Source organism: Bacillus rossius, chromosome 15 (assembly GCF_032445375.1).
Source record: "Bacillus rossius redtenbacheri isolate Brsri chromosome 15, Brsri_v3, whole genome shotgun sequence".
Taxonomy (NCBI): Eukaryota; Metazoa; Arthropoda; class Insecta; order Phasmatodea; family Bacillidae; genus Bacillus; species Bacillus rossius.
Window position 1 is genome coordinate 814,812 of NC_086342.1, and position 26,444 is coordinate 841,255.

The following is a 26,444-nucleotide window of genomic DNA, read 5'->3' on the forward strand; positions in this document are numbered from 1 at the left end:
TGTTCTTGTAAAAAAAAATTTAATTAAAAAATATTAATTTTAAAAAAAAATGTTGAATTTTAATTGCTGTTGCGTAGGAAATACAAGTGTTTGTCGTCATTGTTGAAGAATAAATCCCAACCGTCAACGGGCCTGCTTCAAGCGGGTGGATGATACGCGATAAGGCGGAGGGGAAATGGAGGAGGGGAGGGTGGACGGTTGCGCATGCGCGCGACGGCGGCGGAGGAGGGGGAAAGCAGGGGAAGGAGTCGTGGAGGGGAGCAAGGCAGGCGCGCGGCCCGACAGACTCCAGTCGCGATGCTGACGCCGACCCAGCTGCTGGCGCTGCTGCAGGAGCGGGGGGCGGCGCCCCTGGGCGCGGAGGCGGCCGTGGCGCGCCCGCCCGCCGCCAGGTGCCTGTTCGGGGCGCCCGCCCCCGGGGAGGCGGCGCGCTTCGCCGAGGAGCTGCTGCGAGCCGACAGGGAGCGCTTCGGCCGCGACGTGCTGGCTGCGTGGCCGCCGGGCCAGGAGCACCCGGAGCGCACCCCGCCGCGGCGACTGCGGCGCGGGCCGTACGCGCGCCAGCTGCTCGTCACAGGTGAGTCCCTGCCCCCACGGGGGAGGAACTCTCATCAGGGCCGCAACTAGAGTCTCTGGCACCCGGGGCATGAATGGATTCATGCCCCCCCCCCCCTGCATTTTTTCGCACATACCACACAAATAAAGCGGGGGGTCCGGGGGCCCTCCCACGGAAAAATGGTGCTATTTAAGCATTTTCCATACCTACGTGTAACAGTTTCTGTGCTACTGTAACTTCCATGCATGTCCCCCCACACTTCCTGTTGTAGTAGGAATTACAATGCAAGCCGGCGATTTCGGCGCCCCCCACAGCTCTGCGCCCGGGGCGTATGCCCCGCTTGCCCCCCCCCCCCCCCCCCCCCGACCTAGTTGCGGCCCTGACTCTCATTACCGAGACTGAGACCTAGTTTTTTTGAAGTAGTTATGGCCGTAGAGACCCGGAAAATTCGCGGGTTAATTTCGTGTTATGCTAAAAATTCAAATAATTATACCTTAGTGCTGCTTCTGTCATTGGTTCACTGTTAAATCTGGAGGACTGAGGGGCCAATTAGAGACCCTCACTCATAGAAGTGTCGAATCACAGGCCACCCAGTCGAGACGACTCACAAGTCAGCAGCCAATGAACAGTTGGCATTTGCCCGAGTGTGTAGAGGATATTGGAGTCTATCCTGGAGGTCATTGAACCCGCGAATTTTCCGGGTCTCTAGTTATGGGCCCGTCCGCTAAATAGTAGTTTTCATAATATACTGACTTAACTACATTAATTTATTAGAAGTAATGTATAACGTAGAGACCGGAAAAATATTCGCGAAATCATTTCGCGATAGGGCTAAAATACAAACAGTTATACCTCAGTGCTACCCATGCTATCGGCTCACAACTCACCTGGATGACTGGGCCAATTAGAAACACCCCGACCAAAGCTGTATCGAATCACAGGCTGCTACGTTGGGACGTTTCAAAACACAGCAGCCAATGAGTGGGTGACATATTTGACCGAGTGTACGTAGAACTATGGAGTTCATCCTGCAGGTCATTGAACCCGCGAATTTTTCCGGTCCCAATGTATAAGCTATTATCAGGCAAACAAACCAGTGAAAATTCACTCTATTTAGGTAGCCACTAGTTTTGTGGTGTGTAATACAATGAGTTTTTGCACCTCCTACTCCGTAGACCTCCGTTCCACACAGGCCACACGAGTTTACAGAGAGACTACTTTACAAGAACTATTGTGAACTGCAGTAATGTGCTTCCTCCCCATCATAGCCAGATCCGCCTCATACACAACAGCTGCAGGAATTGTTTTTCAAGTAGGTAGTCTATATTCAATGCTGCTTTGATAATCTCAGTTTGACTTTTTTTTAGTGAAATAATCCAAAAATAATTGACATTAGAACAAAGTGTAAATTAAAAGAGCAATATATATATATATATATATATATATATATATATAAGCAGTTTTCTCCAGTAAAATCATTACTTGAAATGTCTATGCATGAACGTTAGAGTTCTTGTAGAGATGAGTTTAGTGTAAAAATAGATTTTTTTAAAAAAAAATTCAATTATGAAGAAAACTTGCACATAAAAATTTAAAGTTTAAAAATAACTAAAAAAGAATAGTTTTATCGTTGAATGAACTAAAAGTTAAAATTTTAAGTTTTTTTTTGTTCAACAGCCAAATAATGTACCACAACTCGGTGTAACTAAAAGCGTGTATCCTAAACTGTATCCTAAACTTTTCGTAATTACTATATCCTTAAATTAGTGGTAGAAAATCTATTACAAATCTTATTGTTATTACTGATAGAACATTTAAGATGATATCAAGCACCCCACGCTTTTAATTATACAGAGTTGTGCATTATTTAGGCTTTCGGACAAAAAAACTTAAAATTAATTTTTTTTTAAATTTTATTGTATTCAACGATACGCTTTTTGTTTTAGTTTTTTTTACCACGTAAGTTTATTTTATTCTTTTTCGTCTCAAAATAAAATAAAAAATATTGAATACCTATGAGTACGTGAGACGAATTAAAAATACTAGGTAAATATATGTACCAAAGTTTTTATTTGTTACAATGAACTTGAAATTAGTTAATGTTCGCGTAATCTAGTCATTTTATTGATATTATCGGGTATAACAGAATCCTAAATTTCGTGAAGTATCAACGATCTGGTCTTGTGCTTTTATAATACCTATATATATTTTTCCCCTTTTTCTGAAAATAATGGAGTATTTTCTGATTGTTATTGTTCACTTGATCGTTGGTTAAATTATTAATGCTTTTTCAATCGAGAATTCATTGGTAGAATCTGTAGAAACATTTCCTAAGAGTATTGCAAGGTGCTGGGGTCAATTCTCCAACTCTTTTAAAGAGTTTAGAATATTAATAAATGTCGCAGGTTTTGTTTAAACAAACGTTTATAGTTTTGAAAAACTAATTTAAATGAAAACTTATCTAAATTTGTGAGTTATAGGTGAAGTGAAAGTTCTTGGCCGTCTTTCAAGTAAACGTCTACATAATTATTGTAACTCGGCAGCGATGTTCTTTATATTACATACACATTAACTGAGCTCTCGGTAGTTTTGCTAAAATCAGCCTCCAAGGCGGGTTACGGGAGCGTTAAAGATTTTAGGGCTTTAACCCCTTCCCGGGCACATTTTTTTACCATAACCAGATCTATTGTATCGGAAACACTCCCAAAGCAAAAATGAATACATTTTTAGAATTTTCAAAATTGAGGATCATTACCCCCCCCCCCCCTCCCCTCTTCCGAGGGGGAGAAATTCGAACACCGGGCACATTTCCCACCATAACTCAATCCGAAAATAGTAATAGCGAAGTATGGCAGCGTGCTCAGATGGACAATGCCAACGAATCACCCACGACAAACGGGTGTAGTCATGGGCGCAAATCTAGGATTCCTGGGGAAAAGTTGGGGGGGGGGGGGGGAGAGACACTTTGCCCAAGAATTTTGTGCGTGGGTTTTAATCGACACAGATCATTTCTGGATTGGTGGATGGGGTGTTTTTATGTATACTGCCCATATTTTGGCCAATATGCTGGCCCATGTGCATGCAACAAGCAGAAAACTTAAAAATATACTGACTGTTTTCCATAAAACATTGATTGTTTTGACGTTCACGTTTATCAATCCTGTTTCACAGTCGCGACTTTCAAAGAGCAAGCTGGCCCTCACAGAGACAGGCTTCTTAATTCCAGGGATTTATGTCCATAAGTGTAGTTATCAAGTTGTCACTGTCTCACTGGACATCCGAGCAGTATTGGAGATAACTTTGGTCTTAGCATCGTGAGCTGTCTTAGCATCAAGTGCCGCGGGCGGGAACACCTTCTGGACTTGAAGATGGCTGCTGCCCCGCTAAGAGTAGCAGAGGTAGTCACCAGTTGCGTTTAGGCGTATGTTGTGAAGCTGTCGGAGAGGGGATCGCTGGTGCTGTGTGTGCCGTGCAGGTGGCCACACTGACGCGCTGCTCCGAGGTCGCGCTGTTTACATACAGTGTGTGGTCGAGGTCCGAGGCTGTTATCTGTTAGGCCCGGCCTAGATCACTGCAGCATGTCGCGGCCCGCCTGACAGTGGCTCCACCACAACCGATTACTAACACTCGCCGCAGGACTGCTCCCGGACTCCCGGGGCATGACTCATACATGAGCACCGTGGCTCCGAGCCAGTCCCGGCCATCACTCGTACATGAGCACCGTGGCTCCGAGCCAGTCAACAGCCTTGACTCATACAGCAGCATCGTTGTTATAAGGCAGTCACTGGCATTGACTCATCCATGAGCACCATAGTTACAAGCATGTCACCGGCATGGACTCATTAATGAGCAGTCTCCAGGCACTTCCTGGCTACACACATATATGAGCACCGTCGACTTGTACCTCTTTGGTCCGTAGCCTCTCACCGTAATTCTCATCGCCAGCTATGGTTTTATACTTGATTAAAACCAACATGGCAGCGACTAGAAACAAACACCCCCCCCCCCCCCGGGTGCTACTCTTTAGCTCACAATGAATAACAAGTATTGTTGCGAGACGAGGCAGGCCAGTAGCTCGGCTAGCCAATCAGCTGGCCCGTTGGCCCGTGGGTGGGGCGCGGTCCATTGCCGCTACACGTGTATTGAGATTAGCAACGAGGAGCCTCCCTTTCCCCGTCCCCCTACATCAGCGCCTTGTCATTGAACTCTCTGCGGCTCTGGACGGTCCGGCGCGTGAAGTGGCGTAACTAGGACGCCATTGTTCTGGGAGCTTCTGATGACGCAACACTTCAAAGGGATGCGAGAACATTCCAGAAAGTGGCTGATAATTGTGAATACGGCGATGCCAGCCTCCAAGGCAGTGAAGTGAAGAGGCGAAGTGACCTCTTGGTAAGTGAAGGTGGACGACGAGTTACGTACAGTCTTTGCGTGCGGAGACTTCACTGAGTGCGATGGGAGAGTGAGTAGTGCGAGGCAGTGTGTTGGGACATAGGTGCGAGGTAAGAGACGAGCGGTAGAGGGAGCCACTGTCGAGCCCAGCTCCAGTGGGGAGAGTAAATTGTGTACTGAATGTAAATAATGCTTAATTAGTAGACAGAACTTTAAGTGTTGCAATTAAATTAATAGTGAAAATAGTTGTCTATAAATAAAACTGCGTTTAATTAATTGGGCTATCCATTCCGAACATGTATTCCCACCCGGGCAGGGCGGGTGAGATATACATTCCCCCTCCTCAAAAAAAATTCTAAAAAAATATATATTCCCTCCAGTAAATGGACGTATTTAAAAGCAAACAGCGAGAAAGGGGGTTCTACGCCTTCCCCCCCTTTTTTTTTCTTCCGAAATGACATTTTAAGTACACTCCTGTTTGTAGGTGCCGAATGTCGATACTTAAGACCAAGTGCGCAAATCGAAGGATCTGAAAGAGGAGGAGTTGGGGGCGGGGGTAATCGACACGTCGTTTCATGCATGCATCCAATAAGCTGCAAGCTTCATAATATTCAAAAACGTTTCTTGAAACACAGTTTTGGTTTTTTTTTATTACCGTATTTATCATCCCCATGCTTAGAGATTCCTTAATATAAGGACAACAATAAGTTGGTGTTGTAGTAAACGCACAACTGTTCCTGAAGACTTGGAATTGCTATGGTGTATGGAATGTTCTGTACACAGACAATTTGTTGTTGGTATTAGAGTTTGGTAAGTGCTACTTTGAAAACCTGTTAAAACAACTTGTTGTTAAGTTGTTGACCCCCACCTGAAGTTAAGAATACATCTGTTAGATCTCTGTGAAGGCGGTATGTTATTTTGTGTAATGCAAGGTGAGCTGTTTCAACACCTGGAACTGCAAACCACAGTGGCAGCGATGTATATTAAGAGTTATCATGTAGGTAACTGTCATAACCCATTGTTGTAAGATTTTTGAGAACAATTTATATTTTAAAGTTCTCTCTTCAAAACAATTCGTGTTCGTCACTGGTTTTGTTGCCCTTTCTCTGTTCATTTTACTCCGTGTATCGGGCCTTGCTAGATAACGAAAAACATATCACATGCCAATAAGAAAGGAAACTTTGTGGGATTTTGGCCGCAGACTCTTGTCCGAGGCTGTACACGTGGCTGGGTGTGACTGCGGCAGTTCTCCTGTGGTGAAAAAGGGGGGCGGGGGGTTGCGAGGGTGGTACAAACACTACCTGCCGGCAGCTGCGAGACAGCTCAGACAGCTGAGACAGCTGCAGCCGTGGGAACTTGGCGCGGCCTTGGCTCGGCGCTCATCTCGGGCAGTTCCCACGCCGACCGACAGTGGCGCCTCTGTGCGCTGCGGTCACACGCTCTTCTGACCGCGGCCTGGTGGCGGGAGGAGCGACTAAAGTCGTCCCTGTGACAAGTCGCCGCGACTCTGTCGTTTACACGAAGCTTCGGAACATGGAGGGACATCGAAACAGAACCTTGCTTGTAATGGATGTTAGGGTGAGACAGCTTAGAAACAAAGTATTTAATTACGCGTATTCGTGAGTTGAACTGGAAGATCTAATATATTAATTTTTTTAAAAAAATAACAGCTTGTTGTATTACGTTTTTTTTATCTCGCTAATCAAGTGTCCAGCTTGCAGTCTTCCCGTCAGCAACCCGCTTCACTTTGTTGACTCTCAACTATCCGTGGCAACGTCCACTGCAGGCCTAGTTTCCAGTCGGAACGACAAAAGAACCTGAATGTTGTTGGGATGGTTCCAGTTATCAGGGAGTCTGAAGTGTGGCTCACGCTTGTATTGATAGCTTGTCTCATCTTAGTTTGCAGTCAGTGTGCATCCTTTAAGGCCAGAGAACCAGGGGTGGAGAGCTGCTAGGTCTCGTGGTTGCATCCAGTACTCCAACCCGCGCTGTGCTGCGGGCAGTTCCTACAGCAGGCTGGGAGAATATGGAAGTAGTTTCAGTGGAGTCGCCTGCCATTCGCCCTGCATGCCAGGTGTGTAGGTTGTATCCTTGTTTGTAAGGACTACATTCGCCGCGGCTCCGCAGTTCCTGGTATCGGGCGTACGTGAGTCGCAGACGGAGGACGACCTTGTGAACGGGCCATTAACGGGCAGTGGGCCGTGTTTACGACGTGCTCGCAGGCAGGTAGAAGCAGTCGGCGCTCCAGATAACATCTTATCTGCGCCTCGCGTGACCTTGACAGTGGAGATGGCTTCGTGGGCGTCTGTCATTAGCGCGCGCTTGTTTACCTGCCCGTCCGGGTCGCCAGGCAGGCAACATCCCGCCAACCAGCGTCACTGGCGGCGCACCAAGTGCTGCCAATCTCAGCAGCGCCACTGGCAGTTCCAACCACGTGACGAACTCATGCTAACAACAACTATAGTCTGTTGCAGTAAAGAGTAAATGGCGACACTAACCTGGTTGTTAAAATTAAAAGTCTTACCTTGTATACCATCGTTAATCATAAGTTTTAATATACATTAGTTATACTATTTCTTGATTTTTTAAGACCATACAATACATTACTGTTGTCATTGTGACAGGAAAAATAACTAAATGCTAAACACCAATTATTATCTCACAGGAGAAAATATTTTAAATCTGTCAGTCACTATAAATAACAAGGCATTCCATGAAAGTATGTGCAATGCTGAAAAGGGTCAAACATCTTAAAATGAAATGATTTAAACAAATTTTACCTTGCAAAGTACAATTTTTCCGATACATTAAATAAATTTTTCTTGCATTACAAAGTTGAGTCTGAATATTTTTCGCTCTATGGCATGCATCTGGCAACAGCGCACACGGAAACAAGCACAGCGCTAATGGCAGAACTCGTGCATTGTAAAGAGAGAGTTAATGTCCATTTAAATTTTAAATGCACACTGCAATCTAAGGATGAAATGCAATGTAGATAAACATACGCAACGCATATACGAAATCCATAAATGTGAACAAGATTTTTCTTTTCATTCTGACCTGTTTGAGAAAAGATTGTTTGATCCAAATTTAATATTATTCCAATGAGTCTTTGTGCGTGTACGTATTTAATATATTCCCTAAACGAGTTTAGTAAATAAATTCTCAGAAATACATTAATAATAATTTTATTACCAAAGCAAGTGTTCAACCAACTGTCGAAAACATCTTCACGCTCACTTCAGTAACGTGACCGTGCGCGATGGAAATAAAGAAAATTTCAAATCGGGAGCTCAGATGTCGCGTCAGTCACTACTGCAGTAAATGATCCTAATTTTAAAATAAATGTATGATAAGTGTAAGCTTCAGTTTCCGTTGATGAATATTTCTTTAATTGGCGTGTGAATTGAAGGGAATGTCCGTGTCATTGACTTGTGTGAATGTATTTTTTTAGACGCGCAGATATGATGAACCTTGCCCACTCTCGAACTATAGTGATAGTGATAGTGATGATTCGCCCGCCAGTACAAGCCACGCATAGTTCAATTTTGCTGCGGCAGCCGTTGCCATTTGTGTAGGACGTCTGTTTATAAATTATCTTCAATTTTTTTTTATAAATAATTTCATGATGCCGTGATTTTTTTTGTGTGATTGTCATGCTTGCTGGCTGTTGTATATTACTCGTATAACCTAACTGAAGCATGCTCAGCCATGTCTAATTGTTATGCAGTATGTAGTAAAATCGTGCTCCGCGCGAATATCAGACTTTCAGGGGCTGGGTGACGTTGAAACTAAAGATGCCGGACCGCTTGCAGTGGACTTGGTCGCCTGGAGTGAGCCGCGATCTCTGGATCATGTCCATCCAGGCTGGACCCGACTGGCCCGTGCATACTCGAGCCTTGGTATGTGCTCATTGGTCCTCTGGAGGGTCACTCTTTTCCTTGTTTACACCTGGCTCAGGGTCGTCCAGAAGCAGGTGTGTGCTCTGACGACCACCATCAGAGCATGTCGGAGAGAGCGCAGATGCTGTCGGGTCTCTGCGCTGCTAGCGAGCGGGCCTGGGGCAGGATGCGGGAGGGGAAGTGTCAGAGCCGGCGCTGACCCACATACCGCGGGTTGCGCAACGCCGGGGCCTCTCTCCGCCGCTGACGTCACAGCTCCGGGCAGTCCGCGGCGAGTCGTGGCCGGCCCAGTTAGCGGCTTGTTCGCGGTGACACACTTGTCACACTTGTCCCGCTGCTGCCAGACCGCGTGAGTTCAACAATGGGGTGTTCCGCGAACAATGCTGGACGCTTCTCAGACTGCAACGAGGCCCGTCCCACAATAGCACGGAGACGGAAACGGCTCTCCGGGAAAATTCCACCATCGCGTCTGCTGCTTCCACAATGCACGGAAACCTAACAAATGGCAGCCAGTGAGATTTTATTTAAATTTTACAAAATATTAGTTTTATTTAAAAATAAACATTTTTTCGAGATCATGACACATATAATAAAAATAAACAACTAAGAAATCATAGAACACTAGATTTTTCTGGTACTTGAAACAATCTTTAACGTGTTTAGAACATAACCTTGGTTACCACCGCAGCTAAGTACTAGGCTTATATTGGTCGCACGGAGCAACGTAAACGGAAGAGCTCAGCATTGCCTAAGTTACTGGCTGCCGACTGCAAGAGAGACCCCGGTGTCTTTCTTATCTGACTCTGGCCATTCAGGACGCGCTTGCTTCCGCATAAAATTACTGTGATCGGTGTGTCGGCCTGTAGTCGCGTGCCTGAGAGAAACTCAACCAGTCACGATACGTATACACGATGTCACAGTGTTATAACACGCAGCTAGTGATTGGGTAGTTTGAATTTTGTAATGTTATGGTTTCTGGTTCTTCAGGGCGTGTCAAAACTACCTGAGGTCCAGTGACAAAGCAGATAAAGTGTATACAAGGTCTGTTTCCAAAATAATAACATGGCTTTTGCAAGTCTTATTTGAAGAGACCCATACCACATCGTGGCATATTTGACTGTCTAGCTGCAAATATGTAAGTAACAACTGTTTAAATCTCCGTGCGAATGGCCGTTATTAGCATAACGTGAGCCAATGCTTGAGCCTCGCGGGCGAGACAGCGTGGCGCTGACCAATACGAGGTTGCCTCAGCCTGCTGTGACCAATCAGACACGAGTTGGTCTCGTCGATCTTCGCGCAGCCAATGGGTGGGACAGAAATTGCCTCGCCAATTTACTATAATTATTATTTCAGGACAAGTCGCGCAACTGCACGACTTCCGAAACAGGCAGTGATTGTTGGGGATCACAGGCTCTCGCGCCGGTGTCTTGAGGTCGCACAGTCGTCGGGAGGCGAAGACTCCACCAACGTTTCGGTCGACGTTGCAGTCGCCATCGACGCGGCTGGAACCCCCAACAAGCCAAGCAACCTCGCAGATAATTATTTACCGCGGAATGTCGCACAGATAAAAAGGTTTGTTTGAATCAAACAAATATTTGTTTATATGTGGCGGAACAAATATTTACTTGCTGTAACAAAATATTTTGTTAACTTAACCAAACTTGGTAAGTAACAAAATTGATTTGTTAAACCTAACGAAATATACATTTGAGTTGACAAAATCATTTTGTTGGGTCAACAGTATATTTCCTACTACCAAATATTTGTTTGAATTAACAAATGTTATGTATTTCACCATATATGAACAAATATTTTGTTGAGGCAAACAAACCTTTCTTTCAGTGCGTCTTGGCGTTAAGCTAGTCTCCGGAAAAAAAAACCGCGAATAGTTGTTGCATTTACAAACCGGAACGCGTGACTTGCGCACGGACTCATGTGACCCCACGTGCTGTCCCCGCGGTGGGAGGAGGGGCAGCGGGGGCGTGCCCGGCGACACGTGTTGACGGCGTGGTCCAGGTCAGGCCGGGCTGCAAGGCGCGCGCAACACCGCCTCAAGTCGCCTCCCGTGTCGCGTGGGACACCACAAGCAGGCAGAGGGCTCATTATCATCAAACAAGGGTGTAATGAGAGAGAGAGTTGCAGAAATATACACCCGGCTCTTTGGAAAATTTATCAAGAAGTATAAAAATAAAATAAACACGACAGCTAGTTGATGGATATAATTATCATAATTGTTATTTTGTGGCTGTTGTTTAATTAAGACCACGTCCTAGAAAATTCATGTACCAGACGTTTTTGCCTGCCATGTTGCAACCCTATTCAAGGACGATCATGTTCAGTCGCAATTTAACAAGCTCATTTTAATTAATACATTGTTTTGTTTTGTCTGACGCGCCCGCGGAAGTGCGGCAATGAACCGATGGCCTCCCAGACTTCCAGAAGCGAGTCCGTGCGGATACAAGCAGACCTCGCGCTCGTTATCTGTTTCGCGGGCCACGAGCGGGTTCGAGGGTCAATTCCGCGCGCGTGCGTGGTCTCTCGCTAGCGACTGGCACATTGTGCGTGGCCTGAGCTAGTTCCCGAGGGACAAAGTAATTTCGCTTCTGTCTTAAGTGCAGGCAGAATATATTGTAGCCTGCTACCCCGTGCCGGGGCGAGCAGCCCACACCCGTCCCTACCAGGACAGCCAGTTACAATCATTCTGTTTGAACCCAGCTGACTTTGACTTCACCATGGCTAGTCAAAAGAAATCGGTTCATCCATTTTTGAAGACATTCGATTTTACATCATCTTACCCTTTACGCACGTGTATAAATTGTTACAAACGTTTGAAGATACTTTTATACCCAGCATTGCGTGAGTGAGCACATTGCATTTATGAAATTTTGCATTCCCCCCCCCCCATATTTAATTGAGATATCTGATTTTAAATTAGGATAATGTAATGCTTTTTAATAAAGTACTCCGGGGGGAGGGGGGCAAGCCTGAGATTCTAACCACGCATGTGTGCAACCTTATTCTATAACAAAATAAAGTTTTATTGTCACAAGTGCAATAACTCTAATAAAAAATAATTAAAACATAACCCCCTGTTTAACGCCGATGTGCAGTCATCTAAGGAAATGCATCTCAAAAAATACCTAATACTTCAAAGAAGATGGTAATTGAACTATGAGATACACAATTGAATTTCCAATTTTTATGTATGTGATATCTGGAAATGCTCAATGATTTGTACTTATTTGCCACCAATTTTCATTCCCAACCAATGCCGGTTTCTGGAATATTGATTCCTTTCGCTGCACATGTGTTACTCGACGACTCGAACAAATGAGCCACGGATGAAGTTGTGCAGAATAATTTGATACCTGTCACATTTCAGTGCGATGTCTGGAACTCTCAAACGCATCGAAGAAAGTAGTCATATTTCGCGCAAACATTCTCAGTAAAAGACATGCTGAGCAGTGCTGTCACGGCGATAACTGCGGCAGGAATGTGAACTACGTCGCCACTCTCGCCACCTGCACGATGCAGCGGGCCGGGTGGGGGTAGAGCAGGGGTGAGGGGGCTTATCTCTGCTGTATCGCATTACTGTCGCGTTGCGTCTGGCAGAAGGATGTAGCACGCCAATCTGCAGCTGTCCGGTTTAGCGAGCGCAGGCGCGGATCAAGATGTTACTCGTGAGGTTGTGCAATGGGGAGGGGGGGGGGATTTTATAATAATTTTCTATCTTCAGGGAAATTAATTCTTATTTTTGATTTGTAAGAGTGAAACCAAAATAATGAGTTTGCACTTATTTGTCTAGTTAGCGAATAAAATATCAAAGTAATTATTTTTACTAATAACAAAGAAACTATAATAGCTAAGCCAAATTTTAAAAATGTCTGCAAGAGGAGAAAAATTCCGAAAAAATTAATTTCCGGCTCCTGCAACTATACATCTATTTTCTTGATTTCTGGGTGTAGGCCGTATCAGGTAATTGTCTTGCGACGTTTCGGCAGTCATTGCAGCTGCCATCATCAGGTAGTACCCAGAAGCCAAGAAAATGCAGACAATGGCCGTGAAAGCCCGCGATCTTTATTATACAAATATAGTTCAGTTATGTATTGCTTTATTTTAATGTTGAAAATAAGGTTCGCGGGGTCGGTGCTCAGACACACGAGACACGTGCTGTCCCAATCCTCGGTGTTAAATTTTTTTTAAAATAAGTTACATTGAAATTAATTTTCAAAAAATAAAGTAATAATGACTATTATACTTCAAAAAAATAAATTGCACGTTATTATTCACTTGTCTATTAATGTGGAGTTTTATTTTTATTTAATTGATAATCACTCATTAAGTATAAATAAATAGATGATCTACCCGCGAAAGGACGTTACCTGTGTCAGATGTTCGCGAGACGCGCTTTTTCAGAGTAAAACTTGCAGCTGGTGGCGGCTGTCTCAGACACAGTGGCGAGACATAATCCTCCGAGATAACTGCGCTCTGTGAGTGTTCGGTGGAACTTCTTGAAGCGATTATACACTGCTTGCGGGCACTAACTAGCGCTTACTTTTCAAGGCTCGGTCGTAACATGCCTTGTTAATTATATGATTTTCTTATCATTGCAATTATTCATGTTTATTTACCATTATAGCTCTCTTTTATGTCATGTTTCGTCACAAATCTTTCCAACAGATATGTGCAAAATAAACCGTGGTTAAAAAAATCGCAAGTGTGTTCATATTAAAGATGATCATTCGTGTGAACTTTTACACCTAGAAAAAAATCTGTTAAGTATATGGGAGAAAATTTGTGACGAAAAAAACACAAGAGCCGTCGTGATACATTGATAAGGAACATTGCTTGGTTAAAAGTAATGAGAACAAAATGAAATGGCCTACGTGACGTGTGGGACCGATGTACAGACCGAGTTATCCGAGATTGTAGCACGCACTTATTGAGATTGTAGCACGCGGCTCTTCTGTAAGACCTTTGAATATATATACTGTATAGAAGTCGCGAGTGGATAGGATTTACTCTACGTTTTTCAGAAGCGTATGGTGAGCAGCTTGGGAACTTCACCGCTGCAGTGCGCTGCCGTAACGCTCTGTATCGTCTTAGTTGTTATTTACACGTTAGAGTGCAGCACTGTCGCCCGCTGTCATTCCCCGCACCCCTCATCCATCATTCACTGCAGCTCGAGGTCGTTCAACGGGAGGGGGAAGGGGTGTTTGAAGAGTTCGACACTTGTCCGCTAGGGACCACCACAAGTCGATGCCCTAGAGATGGTGGCGATTGCGGCGGTGAATTAACCAACTACCTCAAACCCTGTTAGAAATTTTAACCTGGGCTGGCGACTTCTATACAGTATATATATTCAAAGGTAAGACGGAGATATGCTGCAGGTAGAGAGATGCGAGGGACTTGGCCGGCTGTTGCGCCGAGAGATGAGCGCGGCGTGTAAACATTCAGCGAGGCGCCGAGGCTAGCGGTATCTGTCCGCCGCGGCCTTGACTCACTGCGCACTAGCGCTGCTGCGGCGCTAGGCGCAACTCGCTGCGTGTTCCACCTGTCAACAGCTCCATGGGTGCGGCAGCAACAGGAAGACGCCATTTTGGTTTCAACCCCGTGATTTGCCATAACTTGTTATAGTTCAGTATCACACTGTAAGATATTTATAAACATGTGTATTAACAGCATTATTAGAGTTGTGTATGGGGTATAAATTTCAGACAGACGCTGCTTGGGTTAAATGTATTCCAGCGATAATTCTGGACGATAGGAGCTAATCTGTAAGAATTGAAATAATCAAATTATTATTTGTGCATTAACTATTTAACATTGTTATTTTTTTGAGGTACTCTTGTGATATTAAACATTTCTTGTGATGGTGGCGAAGCCGATGAAGTAAATGGGTCCTTAAAATCTCTTTAATTATTGATCGCTCGATACGAGGTACGAACCACGGACTCACTACGCTCGAGTTCTCATAGAATTCTCATTATGTGGAGATTTTTTTTAAAATTGAGTTACGCCTGTTGTCACTCTCCACAGTTTCTCTTCCATGGTCTCTCTCAGTGTACGTGCTCCAATAGTGTTGCACCTCTGGAAGTGGCGAACTGCAGGCTGGGTTGTGTCGAGCGTTTGTCGCGTGTTCGCTGGCTCCCGTCCTCAACAGAATTAGGATCTTGACGTCGTTTAGGTTTTATGCATTTGTATTAAATGTGTTCGCGGTTTCGTGGGCTGGAAGATATGCGACCATTAGGTTGCTGTTGGTTTGTTATTGGTAGAGACTACCTCGGGGCGTGTCAGGACAACTGAAGACGCCACGTGAACGTACAGTGTTTGTAGTTCAGAGGCGCCCGCCTAGTCGGGAGCGAGGCGGGGCGATAAGTGCGACGCTCGCTGGAGCTTCTAGCGTGGTGTCGCCTCTAAGCGCAAGGCTCGTGAGCTGGCGCGCAGTCTTCTCGTCGCGCATAGGGCAACTGTGAGTTCGAGTGGTGACCGTAACATTGTGTGGCGGAGAAACGAAGATAAAGGTGTAACTCAAGGCCCTTGGTTGCTTTCGAAAATTTTCACCAGAAGTTTCTTGTGTTAAAAAAAAAAATTATGAAAATATGAGTTTTAGCTATTTTTCAAAACAGAACCACCCATCAGCCCGCAACGTGATCTTAAAAGCTTTTTCGCAATCAGACACAATTAGGATACGTGGAGCAGTTTTCATTGAAATGGCGTGGTTTGTTTGGCGTGTGTGGCGGTGGCTTGACGTTGAACACTGCGACCCCAGCTGGAGCGACTGCGCATATCGGGGTAAAACTACGTGCGCCGCAGTTCCGCGTGCGGCGCGGTCGAGTGAGAGAGAGAGAGAGCCTGCCCTCCTCCCCTCCTCCCGTGACGTCAGCGGGAGGGGAGGCGCGGCTTCCCGCCAAAACACGGCCCGCGTTCTTCCGCCTTGAGTCACCGCGCCCCGCGCTGCCCGCTCCCCGTCACGTGACCGGACCAGCGACCACTCCGCAGTGCCTATGGTGCCGGCCGCGGCAACAAGTGTGGACAGATTACAGCTAGTCTTTCAGTGCTCGCTCGTCATTTGTAATATCTGACTTAGGTAAAGAGCAAATACACTTATAATACGATGCCAGAACACTAAATTTAACGTAGCCTTCTTTTCAAATAAATGAATGCCAAGCGTGACAAATATACGCAAATAGTGTTTTAAACAAAATTTCTGGACGCGCATTACACTTTAGTTTACGCACCCGCCGCTATAATTCGCTGCAGGAGCAGCTACGTCGGCTCTCGAATCATTCAATTTTAAATTTTAGAATATTATTTTCCATTTCAAAATATCGCTCGCCAACAGGACAACAGGACAGAGGATTCGCCGATGTCGCCACCGGCCAGGATCCTGACACTCCCTTCCAGGATTTAAATGAGGAGGGAAAAAAAAACTAGTGAAGATAGAATGACCTAGCTACATTAGGTTAGAGAGAGCTATATTTGTAAGGATTATTGTAATCCTTATAGTGTATACCCCTCTCAAGTCCCGCCTTGTATGCCTCTCAAGTCCCGCCCTGGAAAGGTCTTGCAGCTCTCCAACGCCCACCCGGGCTAACACGCGGTGCGCAGAGCTTCAGGAAAGACACTGAAGGTATCCGAACAAGCCGCGGGGCAGTGAACTGAGCAGTGAGCAGACCGCCTGCACGCATGCTCATGGCGCGGCAGCTGGGCTCGTGATATCCGCGCGCTATTAGCTGATGGGCCGTCATCTGCCGCCTGCATGCCGCGCGCGCGCCGTGCCGCGCATCGCATTAGCGCCCACGCCCCCTCTCCCCCCTTCTCCTCCCTGCGCCCTCGGGCGCTCACCGCGATGCACGAGTTACAGTCGCTCCACTGACGTTTCAATCCGGCTCAAAAGAAATGTTCGTTATTTCAGATACCATGGGCGTCGCAAGGATATATTTTTTTGGGGGGGGGGGGGGGACTGCAATTGATTTAGTTGTTGAGGAATATCCATCCCCTGGGGGGAAAAAGCGGGGGGTGGGGCGGTCCTCCCCCGGGAAAATTTGGGGTTTGAAGGTGCCAAAAGGTGGTTTTTAGGCATTTTTCTTTCCTAAATATTCTAATTATAATTAGTTGCACTATATAATTTATTTTTCATAAAAAATATTTTCAGAGAACAAATTTGTAAAAACACAGTTAACATATATGCTGGTGCTATATCCACACAAAATCATTAATTTAAACACCAGGAGAAACTACGAAACTAAATATATTATTGGAGGGGACGAAATTGAAGACTTTTATTATTGGGGGGGGGGACGTGTCCCCCCCGTCCCCCCCGGTTGCGACGCCCATGTCAGATACTACGCCGCGTTTCCACTTAAACGTTCTGTTTTGGGTATAAACACGACAAACACACTTGTGGCAGATGTTTTCGCACTAGACTTAACCCGTTTACGAATGTTTTGCTCGCATACTGGAATTATTCTTGTGGTTTCATGTTTAAAAGTAAGTGGCACCCTTAAAATTTACGAAACTGTACCATTAATTTGTAACCAGAGTTCTTCGTAAATTTAAGGACAATTTTAACTCACGTCGGGTACAGGCGGAACTAGTGAAATCAACGGAAGATGCCCTGTCAAGCGACGTACAATTTTACAACACAAAATATGACTACGTATCAAATGAAATAAAAATATTTCATATGTACGTTCCCTGTGCTGTTTGTATTCAGTTGTTAAAAATTTTACCATAAAATCCTTAAACAAATGATTGAACATAATGTTTATTCTGGTGAAATATTTTGTTGATCGAAAAAATTTATTATTCTTCTTACACCCTGAGGTGAATTTTTTTAAAACAAGTATTGCAAGGAACATTCGGGAATTCACTGCTGAAATATTCTTAATAAAATTTAAATAATCTAAGTCTGATTAGCTAGGTATTCACAACGTGAATATGTGTTTGGTTAACAAAGTCGGATTATTGGGCTGTCAGAATCCGAACTTGGTTACTGCAGGAGCTAAATGTTGCTCTGATAACAAAATATTATATGGTATGAAAGTTCTTTCCATTTTAACGTACAGTGATATTCAGTAGCTCGACAGGTGTGGTTCTGAACAGACTGGCTTCTGTTCTAGAGTTTGTGCGACTAAGAGCGCAGGGGCCGCCTACACGGTGTGCAGAGCTTCAGAAGAAAAAACTCTTGATTTATAAACCGCTGAAGATATCAGAATTTTGTCTGTTTACAAACAGCATCAGTGGAAGAGTTTTGTTTTCCTTTGTCGTTTCGAAACGATTTTTAGAAAAGAGAAAATAGCCAGAAGGCGTGTTTTCTGAATAATCTTTAGGCACGAAACATCCGGTACATATTCTCGAAAGCACTCAAGGGTCTTGCATTACACTTTTTTTCTTCACTTCTTCCCCATATAATGTTAGGGTCACAGTTGTGGTATGCACGACGAGAAGACTGCGCGGGCCCTTTATTAATTGTTGTTGTCTGGAGAGAACTGTCCCTCCCTCGAGACACGGGCGGGCGGGTTGCCGTCCTTCAGGCGTCCCTCAGCCCATCCACGCGGGTTGTCTTGCCATTTCGAGTCGCTCAACTTTCACTAAATACCAACATTTTACAGCCCATACTTTTTGAATGATTAGCTGGCAAAGTTGAATTTTTTAAACTTTTAATTTAATATATAATTTAAATTTTACCAATAACCCTTAAAAACAACTCTTTACTAAAGACTTATTATGCATAAGTAATGGATAAATGTGTTTTTTTTAATGTCCTTTTGTTTTTAACTTTTGCAACACATTACGCCTCCGCACTTTAAGTTGTTTGTATTTTATATCTCACCTTGCAACTAAAAAGGTGTATTTTACTATGTTTCATTAAACTTATAAAGTAAATGTAATTAATGATCAGATTAAATGTTATGGCTAAAAATTTTAAATAACGTTGTACTTGGGCGAAAATTGTGTTTCAGAGATAATTCTGGACTGCAAGGGCTTTTATGAAAGAAGTTTGAACTAAACAAGGAAATTTTTTTTGTGTGTATTTACTATTTCATTTAACATTCTCATTTTCTCAAAGAACTTTGTGGTATTACAAATATGTACTTGTTTTCTACCTCTCGATAGTGGTGAAGGTAATGAAGTCAGAAACACCTTAATTTTTGATTCCCCAAGAGGTTACAATGATATATGATACATTTAGTATAAATCCACAGTGTAAATGCGCATGTAATATTTAAGGAGCCCGCCTCGTCAGGGGTATGTGTGTGTGTTAGTGAGGCGGGGAGGATAAGTGCGACGCCCGCCGGTGATTCTAGCGCGGTGTCGCCTCTAAGCGCAAGGCTCTGAACTGGCGCGCAGTATTCTCGTCGTGCACAAGGCAACTATTAAATATGATCAGAGACTGTAACATCAAATGGCGGAGAAATAAAAATAAATGTGTGATGAAAGTCCCTTCAGTGCTGTAAAGAAATCTGCACCGTTTTTTTTTGCGCTTTTAAAAAAAATTTACCTGAAAACACGCAATTTTTAAGTCATTTACTGTTCTGGAAATACAGTTTTAAAAAACTTAACCCGGAAACGAAACTACTTATCGACCGTCAGCGAGTTCTTAAATAATGCTTTTTCCGTGAACAGACCCCAGTCGCATGTGTTGAGTGGTTTCTCCTGTAGATCTGCTGTATGTGTGTGTTGGGGCGAGAGCCGCCAGGAGCGCTGCGTGACCGCCGCTGCGTGCTTGTTGCAGACGTGTGGCGGGCGAGGCGGCGGCCGGCGCCGCTGCAGGGCCTCAAGACCCCCGGCCTCCGCCCCTGCGACGAGGACGCCGCGGCGCCGCCCCCTGCCCCCGCGAGCAGCTAGGCCCGGCGGGGGCGGAGCTCCGTCCTCACCAGCCGCCGCCGGCAGCCCGGAGCATCCAGCAGCTTGTCAAGACAACCACGGTTACAGCAATGCCACTTCTTTATGCCTCATGACTAACACTGCCAGGACTCTAAAAAAACATATTACAGTCTGTTTGTGCTCTGTGAAATTTATTATTATTGAAGTGAAGAAAACGGGGAGAGAATTAGGGACTATTAACAATTTTGGTCACCGAAAGTACTGTATATATGTATATATATGTATATGTATATGTGTGTATATATATATATGTATATGTATATGTGTATATATATATATATATATATATATATATACACACACACACACGCATATATATTTTTTACTACCCGTATGTTTTTGTGAGCCTGAGGCTGATATCCGTGGCTTGTACCAGTTACTGACGACTTGACTCGCTGCAGTGCCTCTGAGCCAGGATGTCCAGAGCGAGCTGAAAGGACTTTCAGAGGAGACTCCTCCCGCCCTGCAGCCTCGAGTCCTCGCCCTTCGACCTGCGACCGCTCCTTGGTCCTTGGACTGCAGTTCGCCAGCGACCAACATCCGTGGCGTCAGCCCTACAAGTGCTCTGCAACTCATTAAGTAATATTATCAGAAAAAAATATATCTCTTGAGTGTCCAGGGAGGGACCCTACCATTTCGCGTATCAAGCCTCTTTCACTAATTAAGTCAAGAATTGTGTAAAGATTAACTGCAATTATTTATGTATAAGTTGCCAAATTGTTTGTCCAATCGTACTAGAGAAAGGGACGTGAAACACCCAACAGTGAAGCTTGCCGTGGAAATGTGACGTGAAATGGCAGTCTGTCAATGTATTTCGTGTATTACGATTGTTTTAACTTTGACAATTCACCATATGCAATAAACTTATTTATAAGCATGTATTCCACTATTCATAAGGAAAGCGTAACGTCCACTTAGGAATAATTTATTAGCCTTGCACTTGTATAGTCTACATGTGTATACTGTATTTATGTGGTTATCTGCACGAGTGGTGCTGAAGGAGACTTTAATTGCCGAAATGGCATGAATATCGTATTGCCAACGTCGTAGCCAGGTGTTTTATCTTCCCCAGCCTCTTTTCCCCATTATACATTTTTCTGGGGGGGGGGGGGGGGGGGAAACAGTAGAAAAACATTTACCTGGGTATAGAATCAGGGGGTTGAACAAATAATTTTATACATCTGTAATAGTTTTTTAATTACACTTTATGATCTTTACTTTACACCATGAACTGTAAATAATTTATTGAAAACTAATACTTTTTTTGTGTAATTAGTAAAAATTTTAATATATACCACACCTTTTACGGCTTTTTGTTAGCTTATGTAAGGAACTTTATTTTTAAAGTTTTCTCAAGGGTCCTTGAAAGTATTTTCGTTGCAAATTGCATTTAAATAAACTGAAAAGGGTATATTATTAATTAAGTTTAGGTGTGGAAATTGATGCACGTAATGTATAACATATTTCATTAATTAATTAATTATTTAATAAAATATTGGGGTAAAGAAATCCTCGTAGAGATTGTAATATCGTTATAACATTGCTGCGTTTATAAACCAGGAATACTTAAAAAAAAGTATATATAAAAGTTGTAATCTCATAAGCCTAGCTGTGTAAAGTACAGTATACATAATACAAAGTAAGAACATTTCCTTTACAAACTTTGAAGTAACATTCAGAAATCTTGAATAGGAAACAAAGTTTACCTCAATTGAAAGGAATAATTATGGCACTGTACAATAAAATCCTCCGGTGTGCACGCGAAATGTAGTGGGCATGTAAGGGTACGAGAATTATCGCCAGACGATGGACAGAACCACGCTGCACAACTCGCGAAATGGGTAGTCATGTTGAAATCATTTTTTACTTCTTTTGAGCAAGAGTGGTGGCCAAACGAAATTAATTAATTAAATTTATAAAATGTTGTGTATCTAGTATTGTTAGAAAACTCAATTCTAAATATTATACAGAAATAAAATGGGCTATATCAGTCAAACATTGTCCAAAAGCTAGCTATTTTTTTTTAAAATAAAATCAAAAGCTAACTATTAAGTTAAATAAAATATAATCTAAGTAAATAGTAATTCATTGAAGAGGAATGCCTCTTTAAAAATATAAAATTAACAACAAACCAAACATTTAAAATGTGAAAGTGTTGGTGGAACAAATGCAGTAGCATTTAGTATGTTTCGGTAGTTCAGAAATCAAGAGTGTTTTTTTTTTTAAATTTATTTTTAATTACTTTTAAATAAAGGTAATATAGAATGTTAAGGTTTGCTAAAGATTTTAAAATGAATTTTCTAAATGTTGCTAAGCAATATGCAATAAAAGTAGGGTAACTGCCACAAAACCATTATTACTGCTTTAAATAATATGATTAGTAGACATTTTGTAAAAAAAAATTGAATTTAGGCCCTAATTATTATTAATCTTAACCAATCATAAATTTATTTCTCACTCTAAAATTTAATATTATATTAAAGGTACATCATCATATTTTTAGTATTATGTAAGGTGAATATGATAAAAAAAAAGATAATTTTTTTTGCAAATAATATGGTTGTATATTTTTCCAAAAAAATTTAAAATGTCCAACTTTTATACTCATTAATTAAACTATATTTATTTTACCCTGTAATCATTCTCTCACAGTGTAATAGACAGCATGCGGGCATATCACAGCAAGCTATGAAATATCAGATCCCACATGCGGTGAGAAATTTGTAATTAAAACTTAAGCATAATTATTTTTTTTTTTAAACTATACAATGCCTATACATTTAAAGTGAAAGAGACATTTACCTAGAGATCACAGAATTGTTCCTGTACATTCGTTGTGTGAAGGAACTTTACCTCAGTTGTGCCATAACCCCCGTGACCCAGAATCCTGGCTGCGTGCGTGGGCCTAAGCGAGTGGTTGTATTGGAGTAGCTGATGGATCTCTGCCTCAGTCAAGCTAGCTTACCAAAGTGTCGAGTTAGAGCTCCTTCGAGCGCCTGGGAGCGCCTTAGGGCTTAGGTGCAGCGCCGCTGTGACGCCCGCCGTGACCTGAACTGTGACCTGCTGAGCTGCGTGCTCCCTCCCCCCCTTCCCCCCAACTCTCACTGATTCATCCGAGGCTCCATAGCAAAGCTCGGTTCACAACTGAAAAAAAGAATATAACAGTAGCAGTAAATTGTGTGCTCAAGATTCAACTGCCATGTTTTACAACCTACTGATTCAAACTAGCACTTAGGATGGTCTTGTGCATACGAGGAAAATGAATATTGTTTTATTCCTGTTAACGGATGCATGGCGCGACGGGCTATGCGACCAGAGTAGGATGCAATTATGGCGGGACTAGAGATAATACTGTGGCAATGCTCTGGTGTAGATAATGCCTGATTTAAAAAATTAATTATTGCTATTACATACTTATAAAAAGTCCCTAGAAACTAATGTAAATAAAAATGTATAAAAAGGTCAGTAGAAAATAATGTAAATAAAAATGTATTAAAAAAAACACTAGAAACTAATGTAAATAAAAATCTTCCCTGAGTATAATGGTACATTAAATATTTTACATAACCAAAATTAATTTATATGTTTGCACAAACTTGTTGGTCAGATGTCGTGGGATAATCATTTCATAGTTAATGCATTTATTTACTAACACTACCAACAGATGGATACATCACACGAAATTTCATTGGCTGAAATTAACAGGAATATTTCGATTGTGGACTGATTTCGCACAGGTCGTGTGTTTGACCTGCTATGCAATCGCTTATGTTTTTTTTTTTTTTAATTGTGATCCCAGCTTCGATCGCGCTGTCCAGACACATGCGTTGTCACCAGGTCTGAACTCTGAGTGAGAAGCCCATCACAGCTGGTAGTAAGACTCGCAGCGCTAGTTCCTTCTGTTCCGTTTTGTCCTCGGCTGCTGGTGCGTCACTGGCAGATCTCACAGTGGCGCTGCTTTAGTTTGGATTCATTTCAGTGTGATATTGCAGGACTGTGATTGGCTCGCCAACACTGTGTGTACAGGACCGCAGTCCTCTCTCCCGACCAATCAGCTGAGCCAAGCGTGACTTGTACAAGCGATGTATGGGAGAGTTGACTTCATTGCAGTTTTGTGCTCCGCAGATAAGAATAAGACCAGAAACCTCTTCTTACTTTTGGTGTGTCAGAATAATAACTGCTGGAGTTGCAATCGTAACTGTGTTAAATTCTAATTTATTGTATTTTATAGTAATTATGTATGCAATCCTCGTGTCAGAGAGTGAATTTACTAAAACAAATGTAATATTTATTACCATTTTATATTGATAATGGGAGTTAGGGGGTGATCTCCTGGAGGTGTGTTACGCTTACGGTGCATGTAACCACCAGACGCATCATGCAATACATGCAGCACAAGTGTTGAAAACTCTCAGGAAGGTCATGTGAATGTGTTTGTTGTCTAGTCCTTCCAGCAATTTAATGGGGCAATTAATAATTTATTATGGTTTATGTGATGCAAAGCTATATTAATTTAATTTCCATTATATGTAATCCATGGTAGTAAGTAAGGGAAAATATTTTTTAGATAGTTCATAAATTATTTGTTAGAAACTGCCTAATGCAATATTATAATTTAATATTTAATAGCATATATTTTTGTATAGCATGGAATAAAGTATTCTTATGATATGTGAAGTGTATTTAAAATAAATTTCCTGTAATAAAGTGTGTTTAATTTTGATGTAGCTTTTTCTTAAAACTTTGTTTCCTGTACATGAAATATGTTCAAGAAATTACTTTATATGATCTGGATAAAATTATATTTGCCTATGGGTTCTATGGTGAATCTAGCAAGAGAGATGCTACTGTGACAAATATTATGTATTCAATTATGTATTAATTCACTAGTTATTCAAATATTAATCAAAATAAATTATAAAGTTTCGAGTACATCAGTGGAATCTGGTATTCCCGTGTTCAAACACTTAATCAGTAGTTAATACATTATCAGTAGCCTATTTAAAAAGTAATTAAATTTTACGAATTATTCCTACAAGAATAAATTGCCACTTAACTGACCACATTAGTGTTACAAACTGTCTCTAGCAGCCTGAAAACATATTAATGAGACACCGTTAAGTTTTCTAGCATTTGACATTACAGGCAGCAAAAAAAAAACATTAATACTGAAATATTGTTATGATAAACACATATGACTCTTATAAAGTCCATAATCCTTTGAAGTTAAATAAAAGAGGAGGTTTATATGTTGGCATCACGCCGGCCCTGCAATGATACCAGTGGATTCAATCCCTACACGAATGTGCCTTCGCAATGGAAACACACTTAACGTCGATCACCGAGAGGTCGCCGCCTGACGCGCGGCTGCAGGTGTTGGCTCGGTGAGGCTCCCGGACTGTCCCCGGGCTCCGCCCCTGCTGTCCGCGAGGGAGGACCTCACCTCGCAGTCGCCTGCAGGTGGGTACACGCCCCGCACTCGCTGCCCGCTCCGTACGAGCACAGGTGAATGTTAGGGAACTTTACATCATTCCGTGCCTGGGTCCTTGACACGTTCACCGTCTTCCAGCCTGGGTTGCTCGCGCGATCATGCACCTCTCTGACCGCCAGTCTGTTTCCAGTCACAAACACTTTAAAACAATTATACTTTTGGACCGCCAGTTTCCAGTCCCAAAAAACATTAAAACAAAAGAAAAGTGTATACTTTTGGACACACAAGTACTCAGTATTCAATATTAATGTCAACATGTGTAAAAAATAATTATTTAATTTAGTAATACAATAAAAATAAATATTAATGAAAATAAAAATTCTGCATGTTTATCCGAATCTATAATTAAAATGAATTAGACATACTGTAAAAAAATAAAATGTATTCATATGTGTTTGCTTAAAGCACGATATGCATTCTTCAGTAATCTGCAATTTAAAAACAAAACTTTCACTGAAGAGTTTTGAACCACGATTCCTTAGCTATTTACCCATTGCACTACGAACCCCGACAGGAAATTATAAGTAGGATATGCATCATAATAGTTGTAACATCAGTATCCTTAGGCCTTTTAAAACCTGAGATTACCTTTACTGTTTTAGCTAACCAAATACATTCCAGGGTAGTTTCACTATCGTAAAGTTTCATTTGACACACCAATCAATACGTTTGGTATGCTCTCTGATTTATGAAGTGGCTTTATGTTGATACACGTGGGTCCACCTTCCTGTGAAAATTTCGTTCTGTGGCGTGCGTGTATCTTAAAAGTTCATTCATTTTTATATAACGCGCCTAAAGACGTATAACTTCAAAATTTGTACTAAATATATGATAAGTTGTTTTGCATTAGAGCTGCAGTTGACTTACGCATTAATCTCCTTTTATTACAGATAAGTTTATGTAATTTGGGCAAAGATGGACACATACAGCAAAAATAAAGGCATATTTTAAAATTAACATGAACTTTTTAAATTTGGTTTTAAAATGGAGTTAGTTATATTGAAAATTTTATAATAATATATGACATTTTTCTATAGTTTTAACTTAATGGAGAAAATATACCTTAAGAATGTAAAATCGTTTAATATTTACAAAAAAAAATTTAATTCATTTATATTTTGTGAGATTTTTCTAAACCATAAATTATTTTTGAAGCTAAAAAAATAAAATTATTAAAGTTAAGACAACCAAATGATTAATACTTTGAAAAAAA

General features: G+C 42.3%; 1 long non-coding RNA gene across 1 annotated transcript; it reads left to right on the forward strand.

Moving 5' to 3' along the window:
• The first annotated feature begins 318 nt into the window (after positions 1-318).
• LOC134539303 (uncharacterized) lies at positions 319-24,461 on the forward strand. The gene is made up of 2 exons (XR_010076284.1): positions 319-577; positions 19,589-24,461. It is a non-coding gene; the product is annotated as an uncharacterized LOC134539303 (long non-coding RNA).
• The last annotated feature ends 1,983 nt before the right edge of the window (positions 24,462-26,444 follow it).